General features: G+C 46.1%; 1 protein-coding gene across 4 annotated transcripts in view; it reads left to right on the forward strand.

Moving 5' to 3' along the window:
• LOC104364384 (LIM domain containing preferred translocation partner in lipoma) overlaps positions 1-12,420 on the forward strand; it is a 335,033-nt gene that overhangs the window by 95,610 nt on the left and 227,003 nt on the right. For 3 of the 4 annotated variants that reach the window (XM_042796896.1, XM_042796895.1, XM_042796901.1), the window contains one exon: positions 8,214-8,278. The exons of the other annotated variant lie outside the window; for it this stretch is intronic. The gene's annotated coding sequence lies outside the window, so the exon portion shown is untranslated. The remainder of the gene's footprint in view (positions 1-8,213; positions 8,279-12,420) is intronic. 4 annotated transcript variants of the gene reach the window in all.

Raw genomic sequence — 12,420 nt, forward strand, 5'->3', positions numbered from 1 at the left:
GAGGATTCGTACAGGGATGCAGAGTTGCTCCTTGGGGCAGAAAATAAATGTATGATTCTTGGCCCTAGAATGAAGAAAACAAGACGCTGTGGACTTGTTGCAACCCGTGCAGTCTGTGAATGTTTTCTTCTTGTCAGATGCTGCTGTCACATAAGTAATTTTATTGCCAAAGGGCAGGGAATGAAGTAATGAAGTGGGAGAGGGCTACTTATTGAAGGGCTACGTGTTGTGAAAATCAGTGCACCAAATGTACCATTCTTCACTTTCTTCTCTTGCAGTGCTTATTTATCTATATGATTTGGGGGGGGGGGGGGGGGGGAGGGGAGAAGGGATGGTTGTTCAGGAGCTACATCTGTCTCATCCAGGAGAAAGCGCATGTTCAGATGAGAAGGCATTATGCATACAGTGCCTGAAATTAGCCCTTAAAATAGCACACTCCACATCTTAGTAATGTATTGAATATACCTGGATAAGAAACAGTCTAAAGTATTGAGTTTATTGTAGTGGATCTGCTGTGACTCATCAGGAAATTGAAAGTCTTGACAAAGCTCACCCTCCTTCAGCTTTTTGGAAGAGGCAGGAATTAGTTTTAGATGGGAAGTAATTAATTGTTCTGTGATTGTCATAAATAGGTACCAAACAACAAGCTCATACTGAAGTATTTATATCCTAAGCGCCCTGTCTTGTGAGCCCAGCTATCAAGAGACTCCATCAGACAGAGACAGTGAAAAAGAAAGTTCTGTGGAGTGAGCAGTGTTTACACCTACATGCGCTTAAGTGAGACAGGCTGGAGGTGAGCTGGTAGGCTGCATGCTGTAATAAGCCATTTACTAGGATAATGGCTGCAGGCTACAAATGCTGTTTCTACTTAGTCTGTCTATTCAATGCAAACATTAAAAAAGAAAAAAGAAAAACCCCTCTATCTCAGTAAAGTCTATAATACTCTTAATCCCCAGCGTATTCCATGAATATTAACTCAGCCAATGTTGCAACACCCCATAGAGGCAGATGACATGTAGGTGCAGCCGCCTTCATCTGCCTGAGAAACTGAGGCGGTGGGAAGGACTTTCATGGAGGCTTCTGGTTTTAGTTTGGGGCAAAATCTTGGGCAACAGCCTGGCTTGATAGTGAGCAGGATGAAGCCATCCTTCAATCTTTGGAGGGAGCATGGGAATTCTGACTTTCGGGGACTAATCCCATAAATTTAGGGTTTCCTTTGGAGAGATTTGCTGCCTGCTGTTCCAGGCAGCACTGCCCTGGGTGTTTAATTCACAGAGGGTGCGTTAACACAGCTGGCAGAGGTGGATTGTGAGGGGATGAATGTGTTCAGGAATATCTCTCTAATTTACTGAGTAGCTATAGCCATTGTATGTGACTGTGGGATATTGCTGGAAATCCAGATGTTGGGAAAAGAAGCAAGAGAATCAAGATGATCAAATACCTGTTTAAAAAAAACAACGCCCAAGGAAAAGGAGCTTTGACGGCTTTGTGTTTGTCTGCAGTGAAGTCATGGCAACAGAGCACTCATTTAGCAAAATGAACTGTTTCTCTATCTTACAAAAAAAAAAAAAATCAAATTAAAATGATGCAAGGGAACGTCCTTTTATCTCAACCAAATGAGTCCATTTGTGCCAAAGCAAAGGAGTCATCCTGGGGAGTTTGCTCCAGAGAGCACATACTTTATTAGAACAAAATGTAATAGTTGTCCCAAAGCCATAACTGTAAGAGCCTGGTGCCCTAGGCGAGCACTTTTAGTAACAGGAAAACCAAAGTTAGGTTCCTGCACCCATATGATGTTGAAATACGCGCTTTGGAGTAGGATTCAAAGCTCTCGGTTGTGTAGGATTTCAGCTCAGTTAAGCTCTGGATGCAGCTTTCAGAAGGGCTATAATCTCTTTGAAGTTCCGTATGGATAATGCTTAATTTCAAAAGTATTTAGGCACCTAGGGAAAAAATGCTTATGCTGCTTCACTTTGGGTATACCCAAATACTTGTAAAAAAACAGTTGCCTTTAAGTCCCATTGGCTTTAATTGAGACATAGGCTTCTTTGTACCTAAGACTCCCTTTTTAGCTCCTAACCTTAGTAGTATTTGAAATAATTCTCACACAAACCCCGGAAATAACACCTCTGTGCTACTTCTGTTTTGATGTTCACTGCCCATCTCCGTGCACAGACCACTCTGTGAAGCAGTATGCGAAGGTGAACCGCATGGTGACTGTACTGGTAGGTGTGAAAACTCATTTTTATATCACCAAGAATCTCATATTTGGAAATCAGAAATTGTTCATCTTGGTGATGAGTGAGGGCAGGCTCTAGGGAAAATATCATGAACTCAAACATGTTGCTTGAGGTGCCTGGAAACTGGTGTTTCTCTTTAGTATTTTCCAACCAGATAGAATTTTCTTTTGTGGCTCTCCTGGAGATGGTTTTAGGCAATGCCTTCTGGCTTCTATGAAAGTGTCTGACAGCAGAGATACAGAGCTTTTATCTGTACGAAGGAGTGAAATGGTTTTGGGGGGAGATTTGTAAAGATGATTCAACTTTGATGTGGTTTCTGTCAAAAATGTTGGGGAAGCTTCAGACTAATTGGAAACCTCATCACTCATTGACATCAGTGCTCACCAGGTGAACCTGAATTCTCTTCCATTGCTTCTCATACCTGGATGAAACTTGAGCCTTTCTCCTGCAACTTAAGCTTTGGTTTAATGAAAGAAAAGTGAGAACTGAGAGTAGGTGGATGAGTTTTGATCAGTGAAGGAAAGCCACAGTCATTTTATTACACAGGTAGGTATCTCAGACATTGATGTGGAGGTCTTCCATGTCAAAAGCCAATCAATGTTTGAGGGTTTTTTTGGAAAGCATCTCTTTCAGGAGGGACCTCACCTGAATATTGATGCTCTTCATGCCATTGAATCATGCTTGTCAAACGGAGTGCAGAGTCTGGCTGGGGGTGCGTGATGTTTCCCAGCTCAGCCTGAGGCTGTGGTATATTTGCAGTAGTGGCTAGCTGTTTCTCTCCAAGGCTGGATGTAGCCCTTGCTTTAGATGTTAATAATACAAGAGCAGAAGGGTCAGGCTGTAGCAGCCTCCTGCCAGAGCAATGCCCTTGGGCTCGGGTACGGCTGCCTGGAGGGAGGAGAGCAAGCGGGTGAGGGTGGGAGTGCAAATCCCAGGCAGGTTCACAGGAGATTTTTGTCAGAGGCTTTTAAGGAGTAACAACTCATATCTCAGGCTTTTTTGGGTGAGGGATGAGATCCCCAAACAGGACCACTCGCAAGTCGGGCAGCCCCAGCCCCACGGGTTGTCCCAGCACACATGGGGCGAATAAGCACAGAGGAAAAGCCTGAGCGACTGCTGCCAAATGACTGGGAAGATGCAGCCCACGATGTCTGTTGTGTCTGAGATCTCTGTAAAGTCTCTCGCATCCTTCCTCAAGTTTAGTTTTCCAGTGGAGGCTGTCGCAGTAATGAGAATGTCTCCCATCTGCTCTTCACATAGCTTGGCACATTTAGCTAGAATATATATATATTTTTATTATGGAGTTAGCCAGTGGTAACCATGACGATTAGACTTATCACGCAGCATTTTTTTCCTTCCTCGAGTCAGTTTGAAATGCTGACAATTAAATAGATACAGTACACTTTAGAGATCCATCAGTCTCTTTGTTGTCTTGACAACCGGACTATATTTAGAAATGTAACAAGTACATGGAGTTCAATTGCACTTTTGCTAAAACATAGTTTTGTAGCTTGAGAATTTAATCTGTTGTTTGTAGATGCAGGTGCTTATTTGAGCTGTGCCTGACTTTCTCTTTGGTCTCCCTGGGAAGCTCCCACATAGCAGTGGGGAGACTCGGCTGGTGGAAAGAGGGTCCTTGTGAGGCAGGGAGCAAACCTGCCCACTGCTTGTTGGAGGTGCTGTGCACCACAGGGGCTTGGGCGAGGGGCTGGCAGCCCCTGCCTACTTGGGTACTGGCTGTCCTGCAGCCCTGGGTGCTCATGGTGCCCTGTATACCTGGGTACTTGTGGTTTAGCTACTGATCTGCAGTGCAAGAGGAATGTGTGAGATCGCTGTCCCAGATCTGCCGTTCCTGCAGATTTAGCTCAGCAAATGGTACTGGGGAGCAGTAAGCAGCGTGCCCAAGCATCTTCTCCCCTCCCAGGTGAGCGGCTGTCACGGTTCAGTAGCACTTTGGTATAGGAGGATGGTACCATGGAGTGTGACATTGGCAGGCTGTGGTGGCTTTCTTCCTGCACCTGAGCTGCCTAAGCTTTTGTTGCAGACGGGAGCTGCTCTCTGCCACTGAAGCAACAGCAGAGACTGTTTCTCTGTATCCCTTCCTCTGTTTTGTCTTTGATTTGCCGGGGATGTGTTTGTTTGATTTTAACAAAATACTACTACTAATAATTTTTTTTCTTTTTTCCCCCTATCCCTTCCCATTTGTGTGGCAAAATTGAGGTCATCCTCTCCCTATTGAGCTGGAGTAGCAGCGTGTGGGCTAGATGTCTGGAACTATGGATTTTTAAGGTTGCATTCAGGGCTCAAAGAGCCGAAGGGAGTTATGATGGAGTGCACCTTGGGGGGGGGGGGGGGGGCTATAAGTGTCCCTGTCCCCTGCCAGCCTTGTTGTGCACACACTGATGGTGGGTGTGTGTTGTGTGGCTGAGCTGCTCTCTGCCCTTTCCCTTTTGAGCCAGCTGTGGTCAGTGCAGGCACCTGTGTGCCATACCTATAAATGTGGTGATGTGCCAGCCCAGAAGGGCTGCTGGGACGTGTAGCTGCCATCCTGCAGCCCGATGGCTGCGAGATGCGGGCTGGCACCACAGTGCCCACATTAATCCTAGCACAGGACCCAGCAGTGCTGCTGACTTGCTTAACGTGCTGGCTTGCAAAGCTGTTTCTGAAGTGAGACACACCCAAACATGAGGATCTGAGAGTATTTCCCAGGCTTGAGCGATAGATGAATGAAATGAAAATCAGATGAGGAAATAGCTCAAACTTTCCCCATCACTCCTCTGTGGCTGACCCAGGTTGTGACGCTGGTCAGGGCTGCCCCTTTGGAAGGCTCTCAGGCCGAGGAACTGCTAAAAGTGGCTTCTTTGTGATGAGGTGTTCATGTCCCTTCCTAATCAGCACCTGAACCCTGGGGCACGGCCTGGGATGCTTGTGGATTTTCTGCAAAATCTCAAGCAAGACTCTTTCACCTCTCCCTGTCTGAAGCTTCGCTTATAATTGATGCTTGGTAGTATAATTTGGGCAGGACAACTGTAAAAAACAATCAAGCCAAGACTCTCCTTCATCAACAAAGCTGTGGCAATGCAACAATCCGAACAGGAGCTTGGTTACAGTGGACAGGGTGGCTTTTTGCCCAAGGGAACCAGTTCATTTGATGAGATGGTGTAAAGATGACAACCATGGGCCCATGGTATGGATGTAGTGATGGTCAGGAGCATCCACCCTCTTGGCGGAGAATTGTAAAACAAGTCAATAGCATTGCTGTGTGCTGAGGAGCATGGTCAGCACAAGCTTTTTCGCTAGGATGCTTTATGACAAGGGAGTGAGGAAGACTTTAGCGAGAGGAGCCCAACCTGAGATCAGCTGTTGTGGCCAGTGATGGCCAACAAAGTGCATCTGTATTTCCTGGAGTGCATGCTGTCTTGTCTGTCCCCTATACTTGAAATACAATTTAGTAAGGCTCTAAAGGAGGAGAGGATTGGGATTTTCTAGCAAGATTTTGCTTCCCTCATCCCTGTGTTTCTTTTTAATTCATTATCTGTCAAATAACATGGGTGATTTTTCAGTGTGTGTACACAGCTCAGTTTAATTTTTCTGTTTTCTTTGCTCCCTCCATTTTAACAATTTCCCAATGAAAATCCAAAAACATAGTTATATCTCCACTCCAGCTTTATTTGTAAACTGTTAACATTCCTTTTTCAAGTGCTTAATAGCTGCTGGGGTTTATTCTTAAAATACAACCACCAAAACCCAACGATGCTAATGAGTCTTCAAGAGTGCTTTAAACAAGTTTTCCCAATCAATCTGACAAAGATAATGGTCTTCTATTAGAAGATATTTAGCTGGAGGTTGGATGAGCTGTAATGTTTATGGGTCTGTAGATCCATAACCAGACAAAATCAGAATAACGCCTTCAATTTCAGTGGAGCTGTATCTGTTTATTACAACTGAGGCTTAGGCAGCGCTTTAGATGCAAATTGCAATCTCTCTGAAGTTAAGTGGGGTTTTGATTTAATTCCTGGAAGCAGTAATGTCAGCAAAGCGGTGAAGAGCTGGGACCCACATACACTGAAGTCTGTAACTTTGAGTTGCTCTCTTTCCCTTGCTGTCAAGATCAGATTCCCTTGATTTGGACTAGTAATTAAAATGCAGCTTCTCTTAAGCATCTCCCAAAGGCAGGCAGAGAGAGTGGAAGTGCAGCCTATGCAGATTATATATATCTTTCTACATACTTTGCAGAAAATGCCAGCAGTTACATTGATCTCTCTGACTGTTTGTGGTTGGGCTGTTGACCCGGAGCTTGTGCTTTCCAGCTCCAAAAATTCAGAGGCACTACCGCTGAATTAGCAGGCTGTGATGCAGAGAGGGCTGCTACTTTCTTTCTCCCAACATATTCATGTGCATGTGGTGCTTGGGAGATGTGGACACCACTGCTTATCACCCCGTGTGTGGCATAAGTGATTCACCATGCATTCATTTCTGGTCACATAAGCGGCATTAGTTTAAAGCAGGCTTGAGGCATAGGTTAGAGTTAGCTATTTGAAGTCTTCAGTCTGGAAGCAACATCAAACAGGGAGCAGAAAATGTATCATGCACAGAAAAATCTCTAGGATTTGTTTCCCCCTTTAAACAAAAACAATAATAATAAATTCCAAACTGTTCACATATGCTGTATCCTCTGTGGTCAGGACACCTGTTTGCCTCTTTTCTGTTACTTGATACAGGCTTACAGTGCTTGCAAAAATGTTGACATGAATTTTTTGTCATGGCAAATATGAAAGGAATATCCAGTGTCTGTGTGGGCAGGTCCTCAGCAAATTTGTCTGTGCTTCTTGCACTTTGGTGTGGATCTGAAGTGACTGCTGCAGTTCTTCTCCCCTGTGCTCCCCTTCCTCCACCACGGACCGGGAGGGCAAAGCCTTGCCAGACCCAGTTCTCCTGAGCAAAGACAGCGGATGATGGGGCTAATTGGTTTCAGCCTGATTTCCTTAAAAAAGTAATGTATGTGACTGGTTAGACATGTCTGTCCTGCCTCCTTTAAATGATTTAATCTCAGTCATGTTTGTTAAGAGATAATTAGGCTTTAGGAAAATAGGGGTGTGGATGCAGTTAGGAGGAGTTGGGGGTGACCTGGGGCAGCTGGGAGAGTGGTAGGCTGGGAGAGCTCGGGCAGGTGGAGGTGGACTGGACCTTTCACTAATCATCACTAGTATTTTTAAAATTTGCTTATTTCTTCTCCAGGACTGAGATGAAAGGAAATAGAAAACACCAGAGTAGGCTCAGATATCAATAAGCTGGAAGTATGAAAGGCTGCTGTTTGAAAGCAGCTTGCGGTAACTTAGAAAACTTGTGCTTTCTTTTTAGCTGGGTGTCTTTGGAGGCACCCAAAAGGAAAGCAGGGCAGGAGGTGGAGGTAGGGTTTGGGCTGTCCCGCCCTGCCACTTTTTCCACAATTGCTGTGTGCTTAATGCATCCCATCTCAGCTTCAGTTCTTCTCGGTGCTTACATGGCAGAGCCAGTGCTGTGGGGGTGGCTCACCATCGGCCCGAGCCACAGAGGAGGCTCGGGAAGAAGAAGCCCTTTAAGCAGGAGAGGCAGAAGGGTGTCTGGTCAGGCTTTGAAAGAGACTTTGTTACCTGCAGCCCTTACGTCATTGCCTTTCACCAGCTCTGCAGTGATTTAAAACGAGTAGCTTCTCTCCCAAATAAACCTCAGTTACTCTGATACTTGCTCAAATGTAATCTGTCCTGTCAGTGTGTAAAAAACCCTTGCATGGGTCAAAACAGGGACAGACTGGCACAAGTTGAATGAGAGGGGAAAAAAAAAAGCTATGGTCTGCTCTGTACAGGAGGGGAACAGGCATGACAGGCCCTTTTGGGGCTGTTTTTTTGGCGAGGTGTCACAGCCAGCTTGATTTACTTTCTGCTTTCATGATGAGCAAAACATTGATTCTGACCTTTCTGTTTGCACCCGCAGAGGTCCCTTGGAAGAGCCTGTCTGTACGTCTGTTTGGGTGCCTGACAGGGCTGCCTTGCTTCCAGGTGAGGAATGGATCAGGTCCTGGGGCTTTTGCCAACTGCTGAGTTTAGAGGCAGTGGAAAGACCCTGGGACCACATTTGGTCACTCAGCAAATGATGGGCATTTCTCCAAATCCCAGGGTGGTGGGAGGCCAGGCTAACCCAGGAGTCTTGAGATGGTTTTACTGTTTCTGGGTCCAGGTTTGGAACCAGCAAAAATGTAGGCTCTCCTGGGAATGGGAGTGTTGCATGGGAACGGTTGTGTGGTCTGGTGAGCTATATTACTTTGATTTCATTTTGAATGAGACTTTCCTGCTTGTGGACTTGAACTTGCTCCCTGTCCGTGACATGGCTCTCTGCAGCCTGGATACACTCCCAGCTGATGATGGAGAGCTGACTGTATTACTAGCTTTAATATAACCATGCTCCAGTGTACAAAAGCAGAAGAGTATATAAGCCTATTAAGAATAACCTGAATAGAAATTTAGGTGAGGAGGAAATTAATTCAGTCTTCAGAATAGCCAGTTCCATCAAATTCACTGGACGTACTTAGCTGTGGCTTAAGGATCACCCTGATAAACTACCCCAAACTCTTGTAGGAGTCCCTTGCCAGATTATGTGTAGGACATGAACTGTACTTCGTGCCCATCCCATCGTGCGATGATTTGATTGCAGCAAGGGTAAAACTGCAAAAAAGGATCAGTGTCAGGGTAGTAGGTCTGTCCTCAAGCCTGTCTCAGTTGTGCCATACCAGGAGGCGAAAGAAGTGCTAGAGGTGCCACAAAGTCATGGCATCTGGGGGAAGAAAGCAGTGAGCAGCCCTGTCGAGAAGCTGATAACGAATGGACAGGGATAGCTGGCAGCTGATCAGTGGCCACGAAGTTCAAGTTCTCCAGGAGCTGTGCCTTAGGAGGGTGTGGTGGCTCTGGGCAGTCTTTGCTGTGAGGATGGCTCCCCAAGCCCGCTGGCAGCACCAGAAGGCCACGCGTGGTGCGTGCTCCAGGGGCTGTGTTGTGAGCCAGCGTGGGTCCAGAGCAACCCACTGTCATGTTGGAAGGTGTGCACTGGGTTTTCTTCTTCCGCTACCCTGGTGGAGCTACTTCATTTGCCTTGATCTTACCCGACTTGAGAGTCGTATCTGTACAGCATGCTGAAGCTGGGAGTGCCTATTCTTTACCCTGTTGTGTCACTGAATATAACCTATAACCGCACTTTCATTCTGCCCTTTCGATATGCAACATACATCCCTCCTTTCTTCCTTTACCCTCTTCCTGGCTTTATTTTTTTGTGCCTTTTTTTTTTTTTTTTTTTTCCCTGTTGTGTAAATTATGGCTAGCTGGAGATGAGATTTCAGCATCCTGTTTACTGCAAACAGTTGGGGACATTAATAAACGTTGAAAGACAAAGACAGACCAGGGATTAATAAGTAGAAGACAGGAGATTAATAGCAAGAGAGTAGAATTTGGTTCAAGGCCTGGTCTTCCCAGTTGCTGGGTTATGGAAGATTAATGGCAGCTCGTCTGTTAAGTCTCACTCTTTCTGTGGCAGCTTTCCTGGCCTAGTCTAATAAACTGTGCTAGTAGGTTGGTGAAAATATGAAGTCTAGAAAGAAGCCCATCCTTACAGACTGTTAGCTAAATGAGACAGTATTATATTTGCTTTCTATTCAAAGCTTAAGCAACAGCATGAATATGTTGGTGAGTGGTGAAGTCAGATGTTCAGGTGCTTATAACTCTGGACAAAAACATATCATAAAATGTATCTTGCCAAGCAAGCCATCTCCAACAAATTGGTTTTTTACTCTGTGTCCTGTTCACGGGATTGATTTCTTTTCTCTTGACTGGGTTTTCAGCTTTGTTTCTGTGGAAAATTGGGCTCTTGACCTATTGCATCTGGCCTGTCATTAGGCTTTGTGTGAGATTAGATTATTGTAAGGAAATGCGAACTTTGCAAAGAGCATTCCTGGTCAAATTTGCTGGAGAACATGGGACTACATCACAGAAAATCTTTATTCTGGTAGAAGGGTGCATGCTGTTCTGGGTATCCTATATAGGTGGTCATCCTCAAACTCCTACCTTAAGGCTGAAACGGCCAAGTTAAGTACTGCAGTAGTCCTTTGGCGTCTGCCCTCGTGTATTTTCATAGTCTTCACAAAGATGATCCCAAGTTCTTCATGTGCACAGCCATTTTGGGAAGGAAGCAGCTGTGTTCCAGTAACAGCGAGTGTGATGAAGACAGGGCTAACACCAGCACTTCATGCAGTAATAGCTGAATTTCTTTTCCAGGGAAGAAAGGCTATGTACTGCTTCAGTGTCCCTGTAACAAAGCTCTTCCCCTCTCATCTGCTCTTGCATGCGGTGCCCTTGGCTTTTCATAAGTTAATTGATTTGTCCATATTATGATTCTCTCTTTAGTTTTATTTGTGTAAAGAAAAACATGTGCTAATCTTTCTCCAGAGAAATGTTTCACACTGCTCCTCTTTGAATGTTGGCCCCGGGTCTGCTGCATTTCTTAATGAGTCTCTAACTAAACAGCTACAGTTCCCACATGCTCCAGCCTTGACACACACATACTTGTACACCCACGTGCCTGCTCCCAGTTGAACTGAGCAGCCTGCCTGCCCCCCTCGCACGCTCGCTGCTTTGGGATTTGCATTAGCAAGGCAGCACCTCCCTGGGAAGCCCTACGCACGAGAGAGGGCTTTATACCTGCAGGTATAGATAAATTTGGCATCAGATGACCTGTCCTGTCAATCGCAAAGGCTGTAACCTCTTTACCACACTGTTGTTGTTTCCCGCCTTCCCCCCCCAGGCTCATTTAATGGGAGCCAGGATTCCTGTGGGCTGCGCTACCTGTGGCGAGGACCCGAGCTAGCACCAAACACTGAGCCGAACACCCAACACTCAATTACTGTCTGGTATGCCACTGGCTGCCAGATCTTTGATAGCTTGTTTTTAATGAAGATTCCTCCTGTAATTCCTGGAATATCTTGCAGTGCAAAAAATGAGCTGTGTGTGTATTTTGCTGTGGGCTGAATTTTTTTCCTGCTCTTCACAGTTCCCTCCGTGAACAGAGAGGAAAGGGAGGGGGAAGCATCTGACTGCTTTTTTTGTTGTTGTTTTTTTACTTGACTTCTGTGAAATATGTGGCGATCAATCGCTCGCAACTAACAAAATGTTTTTGTTTCTCTTTGCAAAAGCATATGGGAACTTCAGGAAAAGCATATGGGCGTTTTTAGGAAAACATATTGGTGAATGGACAAATTATAGTGGTGCCAATATGTTTTGGATGTCTGGCTAGACCACTACTACTACCACACTTGCTGGCATGCAAACACACTCACATGCTGGAAATCTTGTGGATGGTGTGTAGCTGCTCCTGGAGAAACACAGGCTGTGCTGGATCAGACCTCTGTTAAAACAGCATTGTGATCCATCTTCAGCGTGCATGACTGCCTCACCGTGTCCCGGACAAGGCTCAGGGCTTGTGTTTATGGCAGCATATCCATTCTCTCAGTAGACTGAGCCCAGAGCTCCACTTGCAGCTGGCTGCAAGTAATGATAATGGTAACCATTTTTCTTTCTAAAGCCCTTGACTGCAGTCCTAATAACACCTGAGCATCTTGCAAACAGGCTAGGCAGCCTCTGGTTTTCCTCTGCTACTCTACCAAGGTCTTTCTGTGTTAGCTGGAGCTATTATTTTTAATTTCTCTGCCACACGGGTTGCTTTTGAGGAAAAGCAAAACATTTGCGTTACTGCTTCTGGGCCCACTCCTGTTTGCCTTGATACCGGTGACCCAGGGAAAGGGATCCACCAGCTGGGAGGAACTTGGTGGGGAGTGGTAAGGGGAATTAAGTGGCCTTGGTTGGTGGGTGGGTTCTGGTGGCTCACAGCATCCCTGCAGCTGGCGTTGCCCTGCTGTGGATCTCCGTGCAAGGCGAAGGCCGCGGTAGCTCCGTCTGGGCAGCCTGCGGCGGGCACGGCTGCGGGGGGGTGGCAGCCCTCTGCCCACGTAAGGGTTTCAGCAGGTCCTAGGGGATGGGCTGAGGTGGAGCTCTGCTTGCGCAGGCGTGCACAGGGAGAGACCCTTCCTGTCCCGAAGAGCTTGCCGTCTAAGTAGACACAGCAGAGCTGCTGAGGAGGATGTCATGGTCTCCGAGTGTCG

The sequence above is a fragment of the Tyto alba genome, unplaced genomic scaffold (assembly GCF_018691265.1).
Source record: "Tyto alba isolate M040663 unplaced genomic scaffold, T.alba_DEE_v4.0 Super-Scaffold_10, whole genome shotgun sequence".
Taxonomy (NCBI): Eukaryota; Metazoa; Chordata; class Aves; order Strigiformes; family Tytonidae; genus Tyto; species Tyto alba.